The following is a 25563-nucleotide window of genomic DNA, read 5'->3' on the forward strand; positions in this document are numbered from 1 at the left end:
ACTTCCTGACCAACCGCTCCCAAGATGTCCAGCTGGATAACCGCTGCTCATCTACAATCACAATGAACACCGGTGTACCACAAGGCTGTGTGATGAGCCCTTTCCTCTACTCCCTCTTCACCCATGACTGCAGACCTGCTGATGGTTCCAACACCATCATTAAGTTTGCAGATGACACCACGGTGATTGGCCTCATCAGTGACAACGATGAGGCCGCCTACAGGGAGGAGGTGGATCATCTGGCTGAGTGGTGCGACACAAACAACCTGCTGCTTAACACCGGGAAGACTAAGGAGCTCATCGTGGACTACAGGAGGAATGCTGACCCACATCCACCCATCCACATTAAGGGGACGGCTGTGGAGCGTGTGAGCAGCTTCAAGTTCCTGGGAGTCCACATCTCCGAGGATCTTATCTGGACAACCAACTGCTCCAAGCTGGTCAAGAAGGCTCACCAGCGCCTCTTCTTCTTGAGGACTCTGAGGAAGAACCACCTGTCCTCAGACATCCTGGTGAACTTCTATCGCTGCACCATCGAGAGCATCCTGACCAACTGTATAACAGTCTGGTACGGGAACTGCTCTGCCTCGGACCGGAAGGCGTTGCAGAGGGTCGTGAAAACTGCCCAACGCATTGCCGGAGCACCACTTCCTGCCATAAAGGACATCTACAGGAAGCGGTGTCTGAAAAGGGCTGGGAAAATCATCAAAGACCCCAGTCACCCATCACATGGACTCTTCACCCTCCTGCCCTCTGGGAGGCGCTACAGGAGCCTCCGGACTAAGACCACCAGGTACCGGAACAGCTTCTTCCCCACAGCTGTCAGACTCCTGAACTCTGCCTCCTGACATCTGACCCACGTTAAACTCATGGACTGAACATACACACACCCACAACCACCTACACACACACAGAATGGACAACTGTACCCTCATACACACAATAATAACATGGACTGAACCACCACTCACAACCACTAGCACTTTAATTCAATTCAATTCAATTCAATTCAATTTTATTTATATAGCGCCAAATCACAACAAAAGTCGCCTCAAGGCGCTTTATATTGTACAGTAGATAGCACAATAATAAATACAGAGAAAAACCCAACAATCATATGACCCCCTATGAGCAAGCACTTTGGCGACAGTGGGAAGGAAAAACTCCCTTTTAACAGGAAGAAACCTCCGGCAGAACCAGGCTCAGGGAGGGGCGGCCATCTGCTGCGACCTTTATATAGCCTCTGTAGAAATTATCCACATATCTCACTTATCTTAACTGCACTACTGTATAGTTCTGTGTAAATAATCATTCTGTACATACGATAATTTTTAATCTTACAACTGTTCATAACTTGCATAGTTCACATTTCTGTATAACTGTATATCTCATATTTCTGTATAGTTTTTTATTTCATATTCTGTATAGTTTTTTTCATATTTATATCCTGTTCATAGCCTGTACATAGCTTGTACTCACTACAGCCTGTACATACTTATAGTTATAGAATATTCATAACAAACTTCATACCGTGTACATTATAACATACCATAATAGACCCATTTCTGTAATATACTTACATATCTATATTATTGCTAATATATATTGTAATATATCTATATCATGGCTAAAGCACTTCTGGATGGATGCAAACTGCATTTCGTTGCCCTGTACCTGTGACATGTGCAATGACAATAAAGTTGAATTCTATTCTATTCTATTCTATTCTATTCTAATAAAGATAAATTTAAAATTAATAATATGAGCTTTCAAAAACCTTCAAAAACATTCTTCAAAAAGTTTTTGAATATTGTATAACAGGTCTGTAGCTGGCATGTATAGTCTGACTTTAACGAACATGTATTGTTTTGGATTGTGGTAAAATATGCCAACATTTTAATCACTCATTCGACCCTTTCCAACTACTCGCATCACTAAGCTGTGCTTGTAAGTTTCCTTATCTTTGGAATTCTGAAAATGTTTATGCTGACACTCTTGAAGCTCAAAGCTGCAGTGCGTTATGCTGAAATGCGAAGCGGTATATGCGCTGCTTCAAGGCTTTCACAGAATTTGGCCGCTTGAGATATTCATTCCTTAACTTGTGATGCTTTATACATCTGGACAGATGAATGTTGCACAGGCTTCTCAGTTTCACACACAAAAGAGGAAAATCAAGCTTTAAAAACCACGGTTTCTAAAGTTTCTCCATAGTTATTCTGTAAGACATGTATTTCTGTTTGATAATTCTTTTTGAGTCAAGGCTCCTGTTTTGACGTGAAGACCACAGAGACAAGCTGCACAGGCCTGGTGAGGTCTCCCCAAGGCTAGAATTCAGCAGATTTCAGCTCAAACAGCCTCCACAGAATGCCAAAAAATCCTGGCGAGAATAAGTCCTTGAGAAGTGTAAAATGACCTCAAATATATCTCAAATTTAGCTGGAAGCTTTGGAAATGCTTGTGTGGTTTGCTTCTGGGATAAAATTGTGAAGTTAATGCTGTAACTGAGAACCTTTTGAAGCTTTTTGCGAATAGCTGCTTGGTTAATAAATTTACAAATGTGCCCAGTGGAGAGTGGGTGAGTTGTTAAAGTTTTTAGTACAAACAGCCAGTCTTGGCAGAATGCAGTCAGATTGCAAATGCACAGGTCACAGAGGGACAGCCCGTAATCATATTACACTCAACTCTATCATTCGGAAGAGAGAGGCATGAATGTGCATGTGTGTCTGCTATTGTTCTGCAGAGTGTGGGACCTGCTGCTGTGGACTGGTGATGAGAAGCCTTCGGAAGAAGATGACCCTCCATTGTTCTCTGAGGAATCAAAAGGATACCTATCAAAAGGTGTGCTATCAGTAATATGAGGCAGATTAGTTCAAACCAGATAACAGGAATTAAAAAGGATGAAACAGAACAAAAGGGTGGTGAGGAAGTGAGAAGACAGATTGAGCCAAGTCTGATAAAGCCAAGAGAACATCTGCTGATGCTTAATCAAAGTGATCTCTAGCCCCATACCCTATCTTTCTACACAGTGTTTTTCTTGCCTTTCTCTGTTGGAGAGGGAAAGTGCTGTGATTAACATGCACACTTGTTCCAGCCTCACTAAGGCACTGCTGAACATACAAGCTAACTCTCTGATGTTTTCCCTTTTAACCTCTTCACATCTGACAGGTGGGTTAGGTTTAGATCTTCCCCTTTTTATGGAATTTCCACCTGTTTTGGATGCCCAGATGGAAATCTTATTATCTTAGAACTCTATGAACAAAATACATATAAGAGAGTTGATTTGAACAGTAAAATCTTCTAGTTTCTACTTGTTTAGCAGGTAGCTACAAGGTAACTACCTAGTAAATGGGTTGATCCCAATTTAATGGATGTCAAGAGGTATTTGTCCTTTTTTTTCTAGAAGACCTTGTTTCTCAAAAATTTAGAGCTATTATTATGATTAAGGTTGCTTCTCACATTCAGTCCTGTAGACCTCAAGGGGGTGGGACTTAAAAATCCAAATAGAGGCCGATCAGATCGATGCCATGCTGCTCAAGATCTTTTACTGTGGTTATGAACGAACATTTTTTTCCTTTGTGTACTTCCAGACTGTGTCCAGTTCCTCCACAGTTTTCGTCTTCTAGTTACAAGCAAACAATTTAAACCTTGAGGCTACTGTAACCATCTGCAGGTTCAAGACCTAATGTCTGGGGGAAAAAAAATTCCTATATGCAGCCAAATGTACAAGAGGCTTTGTATGTAAAAATTCAAGCAGAAGATGTTAACGGCGTGGCGTGGGTGCACTGACTAAGGGTCACTCACTCCTATGACCAGACCTCCTAAACTTACTTAGTCAATATCAACCCACTTACAAAGACTCTGTAAGAAGACATAGGCAGGTGGGAGGAGTTCCTCACCTCCTGAGCGCCAAAGGAGAAGGAGGATCACAGTGTGAAATCTCCTTTTGCCTTCAAAAACAACTCGGTGTGTAGCGTGCATGGCCTGTGCAGGATTTGTAGGTTATTGTGCTTAGCCAAGTGATTTAGCACAATTTCTCTCATGGCATTCAGCATCAGCTGAACTGGAGCTGAACTGAATGATGAGTAGCTCTCTGTCTTTGCTCGAGGCAGTGGACAGCTTGCTGTGTTTTGAATCATATGAGTGAATTAAAAAGACATTGGTTGATATCCTGAATTATCAAGTGCGTTAGTGTACCAGCGCACACACACACAAAGAAAAAAACATATCTGTGAAGAAAAAGCTACAGATCCAGTTCAAGGTGTTTCTAGAGTAGTAAATAGACATCAATGTTGAAACTTACCAAGGCTTATCACAACAATCTCTTGCAGGTATCCAGCTTTCTTCCAGCCCCGTTTTTGTTCCACAGCCTGCTCTGCCGGAAGCACATTATGGGGACATAATGGCTGAGATCATGATGCAACTGAATCGCTTATTTATGAAACAGCATTTTGAGAGTAATCTTGTGTAGCCACATCTCTATCTCAAGCTTTCACAGCACTGGAGAAATTTGACAGAAAATGTTGACTAACGGAGAGCCTGCAGCAGCAGTTTGATTGTTTCATAATTTGAAAACATGTCCTGGAAACACCAGCTCTGCTTCGTTTGGCAGTGTTATTTAAGCCTCGCTAATGATGAATTACATGAAAAATGTAATGATGTGTTTACCTACAGGCAAACACACAAAACCTGTGGAATATACAGAGATTTGTCTTCTACTATTTTTGTAATTTCAAAATAATGTGGGTATATGCGAAAACAAACAGTCATTTTGGCTTGATAATGCTTGCCTTTATATAGACAGTGGTTTATTTCACTGATAAATGTTATGGTAAATACTGTATTTCTTTTCCACCTGCTACTGATATAAAATTTAACCAGACTAATGCTTTTCAAGCACAAATCTAGAAATTAATTTCCAGTGTTCTGTCCATTGTATACTCAGCCATCCACCCCAACCACCTCTTAGTCATGTCTAGTGGACGAACTCACAAACTCTTATGCGAATTTGTGAAATAGTCTATAGTCTAATAGTAACCCTAATCAAATAACATATGTACCAACATATATTCATAATTTACAACAAGCACACAAATGAAGTCTGGAAATCTGAGGTTTGCATGGCTCACAATTGGGTCCCTGGTGTGAAAGTCAAGAAAGTCCAGTGAAAGAGTTGGTCTGGATGGAAAGCTTTATTTAGAGTTCTCCCTATTTTGGTTAGAAGCTATAGATCTGGAAAGTTTACAGATGATTATTTTAGGTTAGCATGGTAGCTTAGCATTTTTGTTTATTAGCAGAAAAGAGGGTAGAGCTGAGGTTGAGGCCAATGCCTTAATGTTGCAGGTGTCTAATCATAAGCCTAGTGGATATTAGAAAACTGTTGAAAACTTAAGCAATTAGCAGTCATCATAACAACTACCAGTGATGGGAATAACGGTGTTACAAGTAACGGTGTTACCAATGGCGTTATTTTTTTCAGTAACGAGTAATCTAACTAATTATTATTTCTATTGTTACAACGCCGTTACCGTTGCTAACAAGATATGCGGTGCGGTCGCGTTACTATTTTTCAATAAACAGACAGTTGAAGCTGTCTTATATCTTATATCAGTTGCACGGAAGTAGCTGTAAGTAATCTGTGCACTACAGATTTAAGCAGCTGCGCGCGCTCCCGCGGGCGGCAATCACTTTCTGGCACAACACTTGGAGCTAAGGGGCAAAACAATCGCATGAGTGCTGCTGTTTGACTGAAGAATAAAGTAGTCATGGTAAGCCAATCACACGACCACTTCAAAATGACAAAGCAATAAGGTGATATATACCAGTTTTTAAATTGTGCTGATAGGCCACGTAAAACCAGAGTCACGATAAACAATATATACATGCGTGTTTTTTCCTGAATAGTTTCATCACATTTACTGTCTAAGGACAGCGCTAGCAAGCACTCTCTGCTTATGACGAAAAAAAAGGGTAAAAGGTAAATGGCTGCAAATAACTTTGTTGTTTTGCAAACCTTGTGCATATGGTTTTAAAATTGACAATTTATATTTGCATTTAAAGTTATGAAATATGATTCATTAAACATGTTTTTTTTTGTCTGATTTTAGGTCAATTGTGTTAATACAGTATGTCAAAATGAAAACATAACTGTAAATTCAGACAAGTAAGGTTGTGCTGAAAAGAATGATAACAAACAAGGCAAAGTAAATAGTTTTAAAAGGTCAAATGTAGAGGTAAAAAAGTAGTTAAAAATGGCCAATTGAACCCTGGACCCCAGAGGGTTAAACTTTTTTTTTAAGTAACGCAATAGTTACTTTTCAAGTAATTAATTACTTTGAGAATCTTGTAACTCAGTTAGTAACACTTTTTTGAAGAAGTAACTAGTAACTATAATTAATTACTTTTTCAAAGTAACTTGCCCAACACTGACAACTACCTGTTGGAGTCAGAATTGTAATGAAGCTTCTGCATGTCCAATGCCACATTTATATTCTTTGATTATAAAAGAGTAGCTATGCGTGATTCACAGTTCAAAATGATTCTTTTTTGCCTTAGTTTCCCCTCTGTCTTTAAGCATACTTTCTTCTGATTTACTCACCCAGAAGCAGGGGGGCTAAGTCAGAGCTGTATGTCTGAGATCAACAATCTGAGCTTGGTAGGTCAGTATATGTGCAAGCAATCCCTGTGAAGCAAAAGTTCATGCTTGAAAGATCAGACTGCTTTGGTTTTCGGCTCTTCCCTGATGACATCTGTGATGACCAACTCTAGACTCCAGAGTCCTGTCCCATTTCCTAACTTTGTTGGAGACACTGCTGTGCTATGTTGCTTCATCTGAGTTTTGTTGTCCAATGACTTTTATAACTCCATCTCAGTTCATCAATAAATACTGTTCCTTATTTTCAAATAATCTCTCCTTATTGAAACAGTTGCTGATGGTCACACAAACTATAAATCTTGAAGTGGCACTAAATCAAGTTTGGGTAACTAATAAATCTGGAGTTCAGCTGAAAACCTAAATGCAAAATCACAAAGCTGTTCTTGACTGCTCCATCACTGGTTTTGTAAAGCTAGCTTAAAAGTACTTGTTGCTTTTGTAGTTTTTCTAACAAAGGTAGCAAAGGTATGTCCTCTAAATCAGAAAAGTTCACGAGTTCAAGTGCATTTCTCTGCATATTTAGTCTTGTAATGGTTATTGCAAATGTAAATTCTTATCTGCTCTCCACCAAAAATGCACACAGCTTTACCATTAACACCAGCTGATAATTAGTCCATGTCTTGTTAAAACCTTTAAATTCTGCAGGGTGTTTAGTGGCTGAAATAAGACAAACTGCATGATATGTACTTATTTATGCTGGAATCTTGGTTTACTATAGACCTCACAGGGAAAACCAATGGACTGAATGTGGCACTTGGGCATTACAATGCCTATGGCTGTACTAGACCCAAACTCAAGGCTTAACGAAAGTCATTAGGCTCCATTCCTTAGGAACAAAAAAATGTCTAGCAAACACCAACAAAACTAAAAAAAAAATTAAACACTTTAAGCAAAGATTCTTTTTCCTCCTGAATATCTGTGGAAAAGCCAATTAGTTATAAAAGAATACAACACATCACATACAAGTTATTGAGAATATTTAGCCTGGAAGACTTGAAACACAATTTCTCTAAGAGATGTCTTTTGATATGAGTATATACAAGTTTTATTTATGGTTTCTGCTGCAGCATAGAAGTAGTTTGTCAAAGAAATACAAGGTGGAATCACATTTTTCATTTCATAGAACTTCAACTCAATTACACCTTTAATTCTTCACGTTCTCTTTTAGTTGGCAAATAAACAAAACTAATGAAGCTCGGTTTTATTGCATGTCTAAGGAACTTGGGTTATCAACTGCTTTAATAAACTCTGTCACCTGAGGTGATAACAAGGAAGACTCATGTGCAACTGGAAAAATACCCTCTCTTGCTGACTAATTTGTTGCATATTTACAGGAATATTTCTTTACACTTGCACACTTGTTTGGAGTATGAGTGTATCTGGAGGTTTTTATGCTTTTTTTCAGTGTATTAATGCATCCTGTATGTGTGCTGTGCAGAATCTGCTGGAGGCAGCAGCACATTTCTACCCCAACAATAGCAGTTTGGGGATATTTTGTTCTCTAGCAAAACCATTGTTCCACATACTTTAATAACTACTAAAATCGAAGGTGTCTCATTTGTCTTGAAACCCTCTACTTTTCTGACACCTCAAGTCATTTTGCTCCCTTTCTGTCAGGAGGCTTTCAGATGAAAGTACCTATAAATTAAGATGCCAACAATATTGGAGTGATTTACCTATTATGGTTTCCCTGGAAACGGCTAGATTTCTTTACCTGAAGGTAAATGTTTTGTGCGGCCTTTATTTAACCAACAGAGGAACAAATGTGCCTGAACACGTTTATACATAATTGTCAAAAGTAACAATGGACAATAGATACTTGGCTTTCACTTGATATAAAAGATAAGATCTCCTACTTTTTCTCATAACAATGTATATATAATATTTGCATACTCATATGGCCACGTTAGAATAATCCTTCCTTTAATTGTCCCACAAGGGGAAATTTGGTTGGTTTGGTTTGGTTTAGAGGCCCATTTTCAATTCTAAATCAAATGGTGACATCTGATTCCAAAGGAAGCAGAAGAAGTTCAGTTCCTCACATAACATATTGAATCAGGCATCAAAATGCAACCATCCCCAGATTCCTAAATTAAAATGGCCAATTTTGTAGTAGAGATAAAAAGATGTTTACGGGCTGATATAATAGAACAATTTTTTGTCTCTGTAGCTAATTTCCCTGTGACATTGGGTACTGACTAAGGCACTAGCTGCCTGCTAGGCATCACCTCAGCTAATTGGAGTCAGTGAACTGGACCTCTCAGCTGTGTTTGTGGTGTCGGTGCCCTCTAAAACAGTTTAATGCAGTTATCTGACAAATAACATGGCTTGCTGTGTGGTTAATTGTACAAACCCTAATCCAAAAAAAGTTAGGATACATTTCATACATAATATAAATAAGAGAATCCAATGATTTGCAAATCTCATATACCCAGCTTTTATTCCCAACAGAACATAGAAAACATATCAAATGTTTCAAGTGAGGAAACTCCCCACTTTAAGAAAAATATTGGCTCATTTTGAAGTTCAGACAGGGCAATGTTTACCACTGTGTAGTATCTCCTTTTCTTGTAAAAACAATGTGTAAATGTCTGGGAGTTGAGGAGACCAGTGTCACGGTCCTGGGTTTTTTGACCCAGTGTTTTGAGTTTGTTTGGGTTCATGAGGTTCATTTTGTACTGTGTTTTGCATTGTTTGGTCTTGTTCATTCTTTAGGGAATATGTGATTCTTATGTTCAGTTTTGATTGCGATGGTACCTGCCCTTAGTTCTTTGAGTTTTTTTCCCTTTCATGTCCTGGTCTTGCCTCTGTGTGTCCTCCCCAGCATCCCCTGTGTGTAGTCAATTATGTCTGGTTGTGAATGTCGAGTTTCTGTCTCCATGGATCTCTCTCTCTCTCGGTGTCCCTCGCTCTCTCTCTATACTTCACTCTCGCTCTCTACCTGTTTCTCAGTATTTAGTCAGTCTCATCTGAGTGTTTGTTTCCCTTGCTTCCCTGTGTCTGGACCATCTGTTTCCTGTTTTATTCTGATTGTCCTGTGTGCATCATGTTCAGTTTTGCTTCCCCTGTTAGTTAGATTATGTCCAGCTGTGTTCAATAAAACTGCTGTTGAGTTTAGCCTTTGTCTTCAAGGCCTGCACTTTTGGGTCCTAACCCTGCTAGCCTCACACACTGATTTGAAAACCAGCTGCTGGAATGTCATCCCATTCTTGTCTGATAAAGGAATCTTGTTGCCCAGCATTCTTTGGTCTTCTTTGTCATGTTTCTTGTTTTATGACACTTCAATACTTGACATTTTGAATTGGGACAGGTTTGCAGGCGGGCTGGATTCAGTACCTGGACTCTTCATACTGCATCTATTACAGCAGCATAGCTTTGTAGTAGGAGTTGGTTGTTTTCTTGCTGAAATATGAGAGATGTTTGCTGAAAACTGTCCACAAAGGCTTCACTTTTAGTAAGTAAAATCAGTTTTTAATGTTATATGACACTAATTAACAAGTATCTGTGATATTCACCCATACAATCTATGGCTGCAGTTTGCTAACCAAGTTTAGTAGCATTACCTGATATTTTGTCTCAATGTTTGTGGTGTCGGTACCTCTTGAAAAAAAAAAGTATAAATGGCCTGACTAATGCTATTTCCCACAGTGTAGTACAGACTGTCCACAAAATCTGCTCCAGTCCAGTGCAGCCATGCAGTCTATGAATGCAGCTGATAACAAGGCAATTCACTATCTTGTCCAAAAACAATACATGGCAAGGACCACAGTGCTAAAATCAATACTTAAAAATGTCTACAAATGTATGCATCTTAAAGCGTTCATAAATCTTTAATATACCACCTTTGTCTGGGATTAAAAAAGAGTTTAATATTGAAAGAAATTAGTTTGCATGAGCAAATATTTTGGCGTACTGTTAAAATTGTATGTTTTGCTTCCCTTAAGTAAAATATTTTCAGATACAATTTTAGTATAAAATGTTTAAAATGTGTAAAATTGAGATACTATATGTCCTAGAAACAACCTGTAAATCTTAACCCTGTCTCCATATGTTCACCGCTCCATTCTGGCATTTAAAAACGACACTTGGCAGGTTCAACCGTCGACAAGATGTGGAGGGCATGTGGGCGACAACCTTCCCATCCTGGGATGTTCTGTCATTGGTCTGGTGTAGCTGAAAAAAAAAAGATGACTGTGTGTTTATGTGTCGTGTATGTCCTGTACGTGTGTGTGTGTGTGTGTGTGTGTGTGTGTTTCACAGCACTTCCATTGCCAGCTTTCTGCTGTGCCAATCTGTAGCAGCCATGGAGCATCCTGGACTTGCTCAGCCATCAATCAGTTGTCTGCCATGGCTGAGTGCTTACAGACACACACACATATCCACTCATATGAGTTCACACAAACCTCTGACAAACCTCAGTTCAGAGAAAACCAAGGCCACCCGCTACTTTATTAAAAGGCTACAGCTGTTGTGTACGTGGGCATAGAGCAAAAAAGATTTTCTCACGAAGATTCAACATAGACAACAGGTCGTGCTGCTTCGTCATTTTCTCAGTTTCCCTGCTTGTCATACTCTGCTGATAACAATCTGGAGGACATAAATTCTCAGTTTCACAAGTTCATGGGACATAAATTTTACATTTGTTGGATGCTAGAGAGTCCCACTGGTAAGAGCTTTAAAAATATAACCAGAACAGCGAGCACACTGTGTGTCACACTGTTGTATACCAAGATGCATAGAACACAAAAACTGTATGAAAACCATCTTTTCATAGCATTTCTTGGAAAACACTGTCAGAATTACAAGAGGTATACATAGCCACATACTGTATAAAAATGGTATGTCTAAATCCCTCAAATGTGATTTCTTATATATGTGACACTTCTTTCTAATAATAGCTCACAAATTGTGAGCAGTGTGGGCCATCCTGTCCTCATAACATCATATTTTTGGCATAACAAAGGCTCCTTCACAGCAGCTTTCTACTTGAAGGCATCATTCTCCATCCTTGGGCGAGAAACATAAAGCTGTAGGCACAGAATTACAACTCTTAATAAAGGAACAGTTCATCTTACAATGAATATAACTCTTCCATTGTGAAAATAGAGACATGTAACAAGTCATGTCTACTTCAGCAGGTCACGACAGAGCTGCAATTAGACTTTTTGAGCTCTTAACATCCACCAGGTCATCAGCAATCAATCTTTGGTTAAGGTTTTCTTCTAGCCATAACCTAAGTAGGCAAATTTAAAAAATCTACAAAACGCTACCTTTAAAATCAAGTCTCATTTTGGCTGTAGAATTTTTTGATTCAATAAAAAGGAGCTAATTTTAACCTTTCCCCAGTCCTACACAGGTTCCCAGTAACAACTGTGAATGGGTAAACAGTGACAATACTATCATGTTGCTGTTTAACATGTTACCATTATCACCAGATTAGTTCTGTTAGTGGTTACATTTGCTAATTAGTTACAAACACAAAATACGGGCAATATTGATTTGATCTTTAAATGTAATAATTGATAGATTCGAGGAAAATTTACAATGTCACAGACTCAAAGTGGAAACATAGAGCTTTTTTCACTACAACTAAACAATTGAACAATCCAATATTTCCTAAGATCTGATCTGAGATTTGTTGGGATATTGCCTTTCGGATAGTGGGGTTAGGTTAGGTTAGGTTAGGTTAACTGGAAACTCTAAATTGCCCATAGGCGTGAATTTGAGTGCAAATGGTTGTCTGTGTATATATGTTACCCCTGCAACAGACTGGGATAGCGGATAAGAGGAAGGATAATCTTTAGAAAATTGTAACAAAAATGCCAATTTTTATAAATAGTTATATAGATATTTCAGCTACTGTGGTGGTTTAACTATCAAAATCTGTAAGTTCTTCATTAGCTTTAGATATACAGTAGATAGTGGCAATACATGATGTTTCTTGGTTTAATTTTCCAGTAAGATCATTATAACAACAACTTATTTGTCACAAAGCAAGGCAACAAAGCTTTGACTATCACATAGTAACATTTAGTTAGCTTGGCTTATGCTAGCTTTGTTCGTTTACAAGAAAGTGGTTAGCTTCTTCATTTTGACCTGGGACTACAGCCTACACAAGCAAATATTTTGCTATCTCGGGGTACAAGTAAGTGTTTTGAGTTTTTGACACTGTTACATCAGTGTTATTATTTTCCCTGAAAAACCTGAATAAATGGTGCAATATAATTGCAAGCAGGTAATTGTACAAAAATGTCAGATGTAGCAAACATGGTACAAATTAAGAGTCATCTATGCAAAAATATAATTAATTTCTTTTAAAAAAAAAACTTTGTCAGAAGGTTTAAGAAACACTCCAACAACTTTCTGGCAATTACTTGATGGTTCACGCTTTACAGGGTTCATTATGAATTTATAAATGTGCCACTGATTTTATTTGCAAACATTACAAGCAAATTCCAGAAAGTTGATCGTATTCATCTGGATGTTTTATTTTCAGTATGCATACATGATATGCAAGATTGTCATAACTGATGCGTTTAAATCAATTTTATGACAAATTGGTTATTGTCTAGATAAACAGAATCAACTTTCTGGGATTTTCTTACTCACTGAATGAGCATGCATCAAGATGCTACAAGACAAATTTAATGTTAGATTCTGGTTCTCACCCTTGCTTTGCTGCTCTGTGTTCTGGTGAATATAACCTAAAATACAGCATGTGTGAAATGCATGGTCTCTTCACATAATTTATTTAAGAGCTGAAAGCAAGTGGGGATGATTCTGGGTTTATTTTTGGGATGCAGCAGCAAGTGGTGTGGTTGTGTTTAACATGGTGAGTGTTTAATGGTTGGCCCCAGAGCTTTAAGGTAAATTGAAACTGTTGGGATGTTGCAAGATCAAAACATGACTGTCCTGGATGTATTATTTTGCTGCTAGGCATTTCCAGAATATTGTTGTTGTGGGGTGTCAGGGTTGTTATTGGTGAGCACCACTAGGGGTCTTTGAACATACTGCTTATCATGTGGAGGTGGGTAAGCAGTCTGGTCTTATAACATCAGGGTTTTTTTTCCGACATTCAGTATGTGATGCGTGACAGATTATTTAGCTATGAGCATTCACCCATTTGCCTATCCATCCAGTTTCTTAGCTTATTCAGTTCAAGGTCATATGAGGGCTGGAGTCTATCCCAGCTGTCACAGGGCGAGAATTGGGAAAACCCTTGAAAGGTCACCAGTAGCAATGAGCATCAGAAATACATACATGTAGTTTAAGATACAATCATTTGGCTAAAGCAAATACTGCACTTGCTTATCGGATGTGCATGTCAAGGAACAAGAACACAAAAGGGGTCTTATTCCACTCTCATTTCTAATGACTTTCTCCAGCATATGCAGAGGATGATTACATGCTTTGAAAATGGGCCCTACAGTATGTGGTTAATCATGCGAATGTTTTAAATATCAAAACTACTGCATAAGACAGGGTGCATAAATAATGTGACACCATCAAGGAGATTGCTCATCTATAATGGATGGTTTTGTTTGCTTCGCACCCTGTTGGGCACTGTACTTGTCTTATATGACAGATCAATAGACACATGGAAATTCATTACTGCACAGCAGATTAAATATTAAAGCTGTTGTTTATTTGTTTTGATAAAAAATAAATAAATAAAGCTGCAGGTGACAGGGATGCTGTCAAAGCTTAGCTCTTGCCATAGGAACAAAGGTCCAATAAATGTGTCAAAAGAGATGAATTGCAAGAAGTATCATGATATGATGTGATGGGTTGACAGGACCTTTTAACAATGCATGATTTATTCATTATCACTGTGTTTACCTCACATCTGAAGTCCTTCTCAGTGATAAGTCACCCTAAAAGTTATTTGAACAGTATCTGCACACGCTACAGTAAATGTGTGCACAGATGTTGTTGACTAGGTGTTAAAAATGTGTCTATATTTGTTTTGTTTTTTTAAGGTACATTAATATCTCTCTATATATGAAGATGTGCACTGCACCTACATGAAAAGGTAAGCTGCTTTCTACATTGGCACTATATCGAGTGGAATCATTACCTCAGCCAAGGAGGTTATGTTTTTTGGTAGCATTTGCATGCGAGTCATTTTGTCTCTAAACACGATAGTTCGAATATTTTTGAACGAATTCTGATGTTACGTTGTCTCACGCTTACAATCCATTGAAATCTGGCTTACATCCACCGAGGTCTTCAAAGTCAACTTACTGATTTATTGGTCTAAATTTGACAAAAAGCCTTATATCCTTGAAATTGTGTTTCCTACAAGTGTGGTATGTATTGTCAACCTATGGAAAGTACCATATAAAAAACTAAAAATATGATATCACATTTTCCTCTGACCTCTCCGTCAAGGTCAATAGACTCATCTGAAGGTTAAACTGATAATAATGCTATAGAAACTATTTAAAACTATGTTTCTTACTCTGATTTTTTCTGTTGACAACATATAGAGAATGATCTATAGAGATTCTAAATATCATGCTACTTTGGACTTCTTCATCAAGGTCAAATAAGGTCAAACAAAAGTGTCTTTTATCTTTAAAACTACGATTAAAATTCTACTTTCTTTGTTTGTATTGACAGCATTTAGGAAATGATACTGGTGTGTGGGGGTTAAAAGTATCACATTATATTTTGCATCAAAATATCTGACCTCACTTTTGCAATTCACATCTGTCTTTGTTTGAGTTGACCTCAACACGTACTGTATCTTTAAAAAAGAAAAAGTATTGTTGAGCGAAAGAGAATGAAGCCAGAAAAAAGTCAAGAATAAATGAGTTTCAGCAGAACAAATAACAACAACAATCTACACTTTGCACTTGTTCTTACCTGACTGCAAACTTCATAAATTAAATTACAAAAAGCAAAAAAAACAAAATGAATATATTAAAAAATAATATACTATGCTATTCTATACTATATTGCACTGTGTTATACAACACCTAAACACTAACTCCATAGCATAAAAGTACTTTTGACTTTTGAAAAAAAATATTCTGAGATGGATTAAATTGCAGGGGTTAACAAGTAAGAAATAATACATAAATAAATTACACAAACGAAAAACTATTTTTTATTTTCTCAAAAACATAGTGTAAGGGGTTAGACCTCTTCAGGTATCATGATACAAAAGCATCATGCCAGATGTCCTCAGGTCTTGTAACAATACAAGGCATAGATCCAGTGTATGTTTTTAGAACAAAGAGCAAAGGGTCTTCTGGGTACTTGCATAATACAATTTTTAATCTTATTTTTTTGTTTGTTAGGATAGGTGCCATTTTAGGAAAAGTGTGGACAGAATGTTTCCTCAAACATTGTCTAACAATGTCAGCTGAATTTCTGCATTGTTAAATAATGGGATCTAAATTCATTTTCCCTGAGGGTATTGGAACTATTCTAAGAGCTAATAAGTATACTTAAGACTGTTGTGTTTCAAAGAAAACACAAGACTTTGGTTGCAGTTATTAAACTAAGACAGGAAAAACAACAATTTGCTGTTTTGGCTTCAGCTTTGTGAGTAGCAGATCAATAACCCAACCCCATCACTAAGGACATCGATGTAGGACAGTTCAGAAAAACTGCAGATTACAGTCAGTGACAAAGAAAAGCACTGCTTTAAAATTCTCTCTTGGAGAAATGTTTGCTGCTTTTGAAACACCAGAGACATACATGTTTCACTCTTTGGTACATGCAGAGTTAAATCATGATCACTGCATTAGGGAGTGGCAGATAAGTATGTGAAGGTTGTGTAGGAGGGTGGGATTACATAAGGAATTGAGTCTTGTTTGGAGTGGTGATGGACGAGGTCAAGCAGGAGACTTCTCAGATTATGTTTGTTTGCACATTGTGATCTGTAGTGAAAGAAGGGAGCAGGTAGAACCTTTAGAGGTGGAGGTATACTCTGAAGAGAAGAGGAATGAAAGGCAGTCAAAGACAGAATACATTTAAATCATTACATCAAATGCATGTTTGTGATGACAGGTGTAACAGCGAGTTGAAAGGAGTAGAAGTAGTGAAGGCAGGAGAATTTAAATACCTGGGATCAACCAATCAATGCAACGGACAGTGCCAAGAAAGGTGAAGAAGAGAGTGCAGGCAGGGTGGAGTCTGTGGAGATGAGTGTTGAGGCGATTTGTGACAGAAGTATAACAGCAAGAATTAAACTATGTCAGAGGGACAACTCAGTAAAAATCTTGTAATTTGGAGGCGAAGTTAGGGAGCCAATGTTGACATGGTTTAGACATCAGCAAAGGGAGGATAATAGATATACTGAACAAAGGATGCTGAATATGGAGAAGGGAAGCTAAGAAGTGGAAGATCACAGAGAAGATTCATGGACGTATTGAAGGAGAACATGCTATCCCATGGATATATTAAGATCATGTGTGATCCATCACCTGGTGGGAAATGTGTCTGTTCTATTCCAGTTGCATACAGGCTGGTATGATATGTGTACAATAGTTCCATTAAATAATAACATGAAAAACCAAATAATGAAGTGTATTTAGAAATCACTTCAAAAACAAATGACAAAATATTAAGACATAGATAACTAAAAGAAAAAAGCACAATGTGAAACACAATGGCCAACTGACCACATCTCATTGCATTAAAATAAAAAGCATGTATAAATGCATTCAAGACTTATTTAACCACTTTCACTATTAAAATACCACTATTATGTATTCAAGCAAAAAGTAAATGCTCTTATACACTGAAAATGCACCCTTACTTACTGTAATTGACATTATTTTAAAAGACAAAAAATATCATTCGGACCTAAATGAACACCTGGAAGAATACCAAGTGGAAATATTCCCAAGCTAATAAATTAGTACACAACAAAGCCCATCATTACATGTCGTGCAGTCAACAGACCCCACCAGATTTGAGCTTTAAATACAGCATCAAGGCTGAACAAAGCCTCACAGTGGATGTTTACCAGGAAGACTGCTGTAAATTCAGGTCAGATTTATGCCTGCTTTTTTCCCCCTCTCTCACTCAGTCACCCCTCCCATGAGAGCCACAGGTGCTGGTTGTGATGGCTAGGGAATGAGTTCTCAATGAATGAGGGTTACAGCCTTAATTTGAATCCCTCAGCCTGGCAGAAGACCGCAATGCTTTCAGCATTCTTTTGCTTGTATCTCTTTACCGCATGCCCCTCATCCGACATCACCATTCTTCTCAATAATGTGTGTTCTTTGTTGTTTCTTTTCTGCCTCTCCCAGCATTGTTTTTCTTCCAGAGCTCAAGATGATAAAAACAGCTTTGAGTTCTGACGTAGCTTCTACATTTTTTAGTACATATTTCGTTTTGATTATTTGCTGTCACATGTCGAGTTGTGTGCTCTGTGTGTGTGTTTTTTTATAAGGAAAAACATGACTCTGTATAGATACCAATTTAATTCCCTCTTAAGAACATAATGCATGCCTGTAATCCATTAGGGAAGCTGTGCTTTCCATGTTCTGTGTCATGCTGTTTGCGACAAACAAGGGTTCCAAATGTCCCTATGCATATATCTATCTATCTATCTATCTATCTATATATAGATAGATAGATAGATAGATATACATAGAGAGAGAGGGAGAGAGAGAGATGGATAGATATAGACAGTGTTGGGAAGGTTACTTTTAAAATGTATTCCATTACAGAATACTGAATACATGCCCCAAAATGTATTCTGTAACGTATTCCGTTACGTTACTCAATGAGAGTAACGTATTCTGAATACTTTGGATTACTTAATATATTATCGTGCTGTTTACAACTACGTGAATGTGCTATTGCTGTGATTTATTACTGTTACTGAAGGTCCGCGCCTCCGAACAGTAGTAAAGGGACCTCTGGCTAATACGGTGGGTTCCGTGTCGGGCTGGTAGCCGAAAACTAGCTTTACTTTGTTGTCTGGGTCAACTTTGCTTGCCAGAGACAGAGAGAGGCGTTGAAAGGCTGCTCCAACGGAACTTATTTTTTCCGGAGGAAAACACGAACACAGCGTACAGTCGAGTCTTAATAGCTTACTTACAGCTGGGCTCGTCAGGCACTCTTCTTGGCTGCAGTGGTTATTATTATATTTACATGCTTCCAGCTCCTGTTTTTGCTCCGTGACAGCTCGGACTTTTCCTTTCTCTCCCTCCCTCGCTCACAGACACATAACGTGTATGGTAGTCCATTCTCCCTGCAGCACGGACTACACAGTCCATGAGGCTACATTCTTTAGGGCCATGGCCTGTAGCATTCTGTCTTTTAGCTTAGCACAACAACAACAACAAAAAAGCGCTCTCTCACCCAGGAAACACGCAGAGAGAGAGCGCGTCACCCTGTAACCATGGCAACCGTAACGCTGCCGCCTGGAACAACATTACGTAGCTGTCAAACAAACCCAAACAGTCCTGACCCGCGACAATATGAAACAGGGAAGTACCGCCATGTAATCCATTTATTTCAACAAAGTAACTGTATTCTGAATACCACCTTTTTAAACGGTAACTGTAACGGAATACAGTTACTCATATTTTGTATTCTAAATACGTAACGGCGGTACATGTATTCCGTTACTCCCCAACACTGGATATAGATAGATAGATATTTATGTTTTTTGCCTCAGTGCTTTGTTTGTGCTTTGAGTGGCAGCCTTCTGCTGCTCCCATTGTTGTTACGTGATTTATTTTTATTAAGTAGATTTTATTCTACCTTATGTTGCAAGTTAAAAAGTCCCTAAAAGACCCAACAATAATAGAGAGAAAACCCCATCAATTAGACAACTATGAGCAAGCACTTGGTGACAGCGGAGAGAAAAAACTCTCTTTTAACAGGCAGAACCAGGCTCAGGCAGGAGCAGCCATCTGCCATGACTAATTGGAGGTCCAGTGGTGGGAGAGAGGACAAAAGACCCACTGTGGAAGAGAGGCACAATGTAATAATAACTAATGATTAAATACAAAGTGGTATAAACACATTGTATGAACACAGAGTGAGTGAAAAGAGGTCAGTGAAGAAGAAACACTCTGCATCATGGGTAGCCTTCAGCAGCTTAGACCTATTGCTGTGTAACGAAGGGAGGGTTCAGGGTCATGTGATCTGGCCCTATCTATAAGCTTTATTAAAAATGAAAGTTTTAAGCCTAATCTTAAAATCAGAGAGGGTGTCTGTCTGTCCTCCCATTCTACTTTTAAATGTCCTGTTATGACCCAAGATCATGTGGGTCATATGTGTGTGTGTGTGTGTGTGTGTGTTTGTGTGTGGCTCCTCCCACCAGAGGATGGTTGTGGTTTTTTCTCTCTGTCCTTTCTCTCAGGTGTGGACATTTTCATGTCTTGATGGAGACCAGTGCTTGCTGAGTTGTTGGATTGAATTCATTCCTGTTTCACGAATGGATAATTAATTGAGCAGCAAGTTCCTAACCACCAGATGACAGCCGCCTCACCCCTCTCTCCTTGCATCCACCACCCAACAAATAGCCTGTGTTTCTGATTGTTGCTTTGAGTGTCCCTGTCTGGAAACTTAGCCAACTGGTATATTACTAAGTATAAGTTGATTTGTGTGTCTGGCGCTAGAACATTATCTTTGTAAATAATTGTGAATGGCTTTGTAAAGTAGTCATTTGTACCCCTTTCACTGAATATATATTGTCCACTGCAGCAGCCTTGTAGGAGTAAGAAGCCTTTTCTGTTGAACCCAGTTTTTTCCAGTTTTCCAAAGTAGAACATTAGGTAAGCAACTTATTTTTTGGTTGGACTTTTATTTATTTTTTTGGTAGGGAAGCTCAGGGACCTTTACAAATTTTCTGAAGTTGAATTCAATAAATGGCTGCATAGGGGCTGATACGGTACTATGAGGTCTTTAAGATAAGATGGAGCCTGATTACTCAAGACATTGTATATGAGGAAAGATTGTAAATTTGATTCTGGATTTTTTATTTTTTTTTTGCCTGTCCCGTTTGGTTCTTTAGCCATCAGAATTGATGTCTGAAGGCCAACAAAGATACCCAGCGGATTTACTTTACCAAGTGGATCATCACAACCTTGCCGTATTGGTCTATTTGATCGACCTTTGTTGTTATTATTTATTTTATTTTATTTTCAGTTGTTACAGATGGGACATGGCTGGGGGATAGGAAAGGGAGAAAGAAAGATGAAGACAAAGAAAAACAGAGGGGAAGAGGGACAGTAAGAAAGGACACTTAAAAGGTCACCTGTTGAGAGAGAAAAAATTAAAAAAGAGAAAACAAGCAAAAAAAAGAGAGCAACATAATAAACACAGCACCATCCCTTTAATCTAGCTAAGCCTAAATAACAGTAAATACTAAATATTGAATGTTGTTGTGAAGCACTCAGGACAGACAGCGCACAATTAGCTTTGAGGTAGCAGCCAAGAAAGATGTAGTTTGTGTCTATAAACAGTGAACACCTGTGTGTATACCTGTGTGCACACCTGTGTGGATCAATGCGCTTGTATTCAAAAGGGTTCTTCATGTAACAATCTGCTAGAGGGTATGGAGAGCCATAGCCCCGTCCCCCAGGGCATGAAGCAGGCATGGAGGAGATCCAGGCCCCAGACATCCAGAGGCCCCAAGGAGCACCACCGGAGGGGCATCTGTGCCACCCTCCTGGGAAGAGCTGAGGAGAGCCCCAGATGAGGGGTCACCCAGCAGCCAGGGAGCAGAAGCCAGAGGGGGCTGCAGTGACGTGCCCGTGGGCTCTGCCAGCAGCCAGCTTTGCCAGAGTGAACCGAGCCACAGGCCCAGAGGCCGGAGGGCCCCCACCCCCCGGAAGGGCTCGACTGAGCCACGGGCGCCAGTCCCCGCCAAGCAGCCACCAGGAGTGAGCCGGTACATACATGAGCGCCCAGCCCTGGATACCAAGAACGACCAAAGCACCGGCGCCTGAGGGCATCAGCCACCGCCAGAGAGTGTGGTGAGGGGAGATAGGCCTCCCTGCTTTGGAGGGCCTAAGATGTTCCCAGAGAGGTGGACTCTGAGACCCGACCTGACATATAGGCACAGACAAACAGGCACACACAGACACAAACGTGCATTCCCACCTTCATGCACACATATACAAATACAGCACTCACCCAACGTAAAGACAGACACAAATGGACATTGTACACACAATCACACTCCCCAAAGAATACTCTATACCCCAGGTCCAGGTACCCTCGCCCCCAGAGGAGGAAATCGCACCTAGACCTAGGAGATGTTACCCTTTCCCCGGAGTGGAGACAAGCAGACCACCCCCGGCCCTGCAGGAGCAGGTAGGCCCCACATCCCAGACCCCAATAGACTATGTGCACTTTAGCATATGCAACTTCCGGTGGGGAAACTCCTGTAGGGCACTTCGTTTCCGGTGTGAAGTCAACCAAATGGACGAATCAAGGGGCGATTTACATTTTTCAAGATGTCTTGGACATTTACCGAATATATCTGTAGATGATGTTCATCGACTTGTCGATATTTTTCCCTCGCCCCTCAGAGCAAAAGAGAGAAAGGATTGAAATTTCTCAGTAATTGTATAAATGGTTCCCTCGTTTATCGCGGGTGTTATGTTCTAATAATAACCAGCAATAGGTGAAATCTGCAAAGTAGCCAGCTTTATTATTTACAATTATTTTAGATGTTTTAAGGCTGTAAAACCCCTCAATTCACACTTTATACACTTTTCTCAGACAGGCATGAACATTTTCACACTTTTCTCTCTTGTTTAACACTCTCAAAGTTCAAACCTTCGTAAAAAAAAAAAAAAAAAAAAAAAAGTCCATTATAGAATGAAACCAAAGATCAAAACCTGTCTTTAGTCCCAAACATTTATTTGAGAAATAAACATACAGTATATTTGTTTTTCTATAAATAATAATGACAGATTTTAGAACTAATGAATTTAACTTTAAGCTTAATTGCTTAATTTAAGCTTAATGCACCTTATAATGTATATAATATATATGCGCGGTATGATTAAAAAAAACCAAAAAACGGTAACTTCTACCTTCCTTTAGCATGTCCAGAAGTCGCAACTTTTTGTGCGATGGTTAGCATTTTCCTCTTCCTTTTGGGTGCTACCGCAGGAGCCTTTGACGGTGCAAAACGTTTCATCGACATTGTTGTGTTTTTTGGGGAGAAAACTTACAAACATACAGTACAGCACTTCAATGTCACACTGCTAGTGATGTAGCAATTCTGCCGTGTGATCTACAGCTAATCGGGACGCAGAACACAATGGGCTTTAAAAAACAAAAACAAAAAAACCCCAAAAAGCATGCAAAATTGCACTAAAAGAATCCGCGAAACAGCGAAGCTGCAAAAGGTGAACCGCGTTATAGCGAGGGACCACTGCAATTTTAAAGATAAGTCACAACATACCCTTCGTAAATACTAACATATAGAGACCCTTACCTGCAATCATTCATGTATTTTTTTATATCCTGTGACTTTTTTTTTTTCACGGTTTGTTGACATGCTGCGTAGGTGTGTACTGACATCGACTTAACGGGGAAACATCTGGCTTTGACTATTGTTCACATGTAGTTTGAATGCTGAACATTTGTCTGTTTAAATCACAAGAACTGTCACTATACAGAGATGTGCTTCTGAATGTGGGCGATGTGTCTTCTGCATGCAGTAATGCAGTTCTGCTTGTGCTGAGTGATGTAAACAAGCGATCGATCTACGCTCTCGGACGGCCAACACCTCCGCCAAGCCCCTCCGCCCCAATGGCTAACAGACAACGGGGGTGTGTGAAGACAAACCTACGTCTGCCAGCACAGACCCTATCCCAGCCCTGCTGCATGCAACCACGAGGGAAACACCATCTAAGAGCCACCAGAGCCCCTAACCAGGTCATGACCACAACCCCCGGGTTAAGCCCTCCAGGGGAAACGTCCCTAGGGACTCTCCAGATGGCCTAAGCCCGTCCCTACCTCCACATCAACCACAATAGCGAAGACAGGACCAAACTACAACCCCCGACCCCTGCTTGGTGATGGAGCTGATCAAAGGAGCCCAGAGGGATTGAGCTAATATGGTGGCAGAGGCTGTATCGAGACTAATGTGATCTATTAGATGGTTTCTATATTGGTTAGAATTAAGATTATTTTTATTTTTCCAGTTCATGAGGACCATTTTCTTGGCAATGCATAGGGCAGTAAAAACCATGTGGACTGTATTTGTTTCTGTAGTGACATCATCCAATTTGCCCAACAAGCACACTAAAGGGGAGGCTGGAATTTTACATTTCAGACACTTTGATAAGTCTTCACATATCCCGCGCCAAAACTTCTGAACTGGTGGACAGTACCAAAGAGCATGGATGTAATTGTCTGGTGTATTGCCTTGACAGTGTGAGCAGTTGTTGGAAGATGTAAAGTCCATCTGGAACATCCGATGATCTGTATAGTGCACTCTATGTAGTATTTTGTATTTTATTAATTGCAGACTGGGAATTCTAATCAATTGAAAGGTTTTGGATTTAACAGGAAGCCAATCAAGAGAAGCCGATGTGAGAGAAATATGCTTCCCCTCAGTGTTAATGCTATCCAGAGTAAGTATCTGGTTAGACACCATGATTCTAAGACTTTAATGTCCAAGTACAATAACCTCTGTTTAATCTCAATTTCAATGCAGGAAATGAGATGTGATACAGGAGTTTATGTTTTTATGACATTTCTGCAGTTTAACTAAATGACGTGTCTCCTTTGGCGTCGTAGATAGATAAAGCTGAGTATCATCTGCATAGCTATGCTATGGCAGTATACTGCTTGAGAGAAGCATGCCTCATGTAAATAGAATTGGTTCTATTTAACTCTGTGGAACTCAATAATTAACCTTAGGATGTGGAGAAGACTCCCCATTTACATGAACAAATTGGTCTATTTGGTATATATGATTCAAATCACTGCAGCACAGTACCTTTGATATATCTAATCTCTGTAATAAAATATGATCAGAAGTATAGTATGCTACTTTGAGGTCTAGGGGAACAAATGGAGATAAGTCCATTGTCATAGGTAATAAGAAAATCATCTATAATCTTCAATAATATTGTTTCTGTACATTAATGAATTCTGAATCTGTACTGAAACTCTTAGAATAAACAATTCCTCTGCAGATGATCAGTTAGCTGTTTTAATAATAATAATAATAATAATAAATTTTATTTATGAGCGCCTTTCAAGTCACCCAAGGACACTTTACAATAGGAAGACACATAGTAAAACAATGGCAAAATAAGAACAATAAAACAAAAGCACAAGATAAAATTAACAAACAGTGGATTCACAGTGAATATGCAGATTTGAACAGATGAGTTTTGAGTTGGAATTTAAACTGGGGGAGAGAACCAATGTTTCTTATTTCTGGGGGTAGGCAGTTCCACAGCCTGGGAGCAGAGCAGCTGAAAGCTCTGCTTCCCATGGTGGTGAGGTGGAAGGAAGGTACAGCAAGCTGGATAGAAGGGGAAGATCGAAGTGAATGGGCAGAACAGGTAGTGGTTAACAGGTCAGAAAGGTAAGGAGGAGCGAGGTTATGAATGGCCTTGAAGGTGAGCAGAAGAAGTTATTATCCGGAATTTCACAGGGAGCCAGTGAAGTTCCTGAAGAACAGGGGTGATGTGCTGGTAGGAGGGGGTTCTGGTGATAATGCGAGCAGCAGAGTTCTGAACCAGTTGAAGCTTATGGAGGGATTTTGGGGGGAGACCATGCAGAAGAGAGTTGCAATAGTCAATACGGGGTGTAACAAGACTGTGGACAAGAATGGACGTAGACTGGGTGGAAAGAGAAGGAAGTAATCTGTTAATATTGCGTAGATGGAAGTAGGCAGAACGGGTGAGATTATTGATGTGAGATTTGTAGGAAAGTGAACTGTCTAGGATGACACCAAGG

General features: G+C 39.3%; 2 long non-coding RNA genes across 2 annotated transcripts; one reads left to right on the top strand and one right to left on the bottom strand.

Moving 5' to 3' along the window:
• Nucleotides 1-16099: 16099 nt before the first annotated feature.
• On the bottom strand, nt 16100-18749 carry LOC112843910 (uncharacterized). Its single transcript, XR_003216470.1, has 3 exons — nt 18716-18749; nt 16727-16797; nt 16100-16541 (listed from the first exon to the last, which is right to left on the bottom strand). It is a non-coding gene; the product is annotated as an uncharacterized LOC112843910 (long non-coding RNA).
• Nucleotides 18750-21825: 3076 nt separating this feature from the next.
• Nucleotides 21826-24903, top strand: LOC112843758 (uncharacterized). Its single transcript, XR_003216247.1, has 2 exons — nt 21826-21945; nt 23307-24903. It is a non-coding gene; the product is annotated as an uncharacterized LOC112843758 (long non-coding RNA).
• The last annotated feature ends 660 nt before the right edge of the window (nt 24904-25563 follow it).

The sequence above is a fragment of the Oreochromis niloticus genome, linkage group LG23 (genome assembly GCF_001858045.2).
Source record: "Oreochromis niloticus isolate F11D_XX linkage group LG23, O_niloticus_UMD_NMBU, whole genome shotgun sequence".
Lineage (NCBI taxonomy): Eukaryota > Metazoa > Chordata > Actinopteri > Cichliformes > Cichlidae > Oreochromis > Oreochromis niloticus.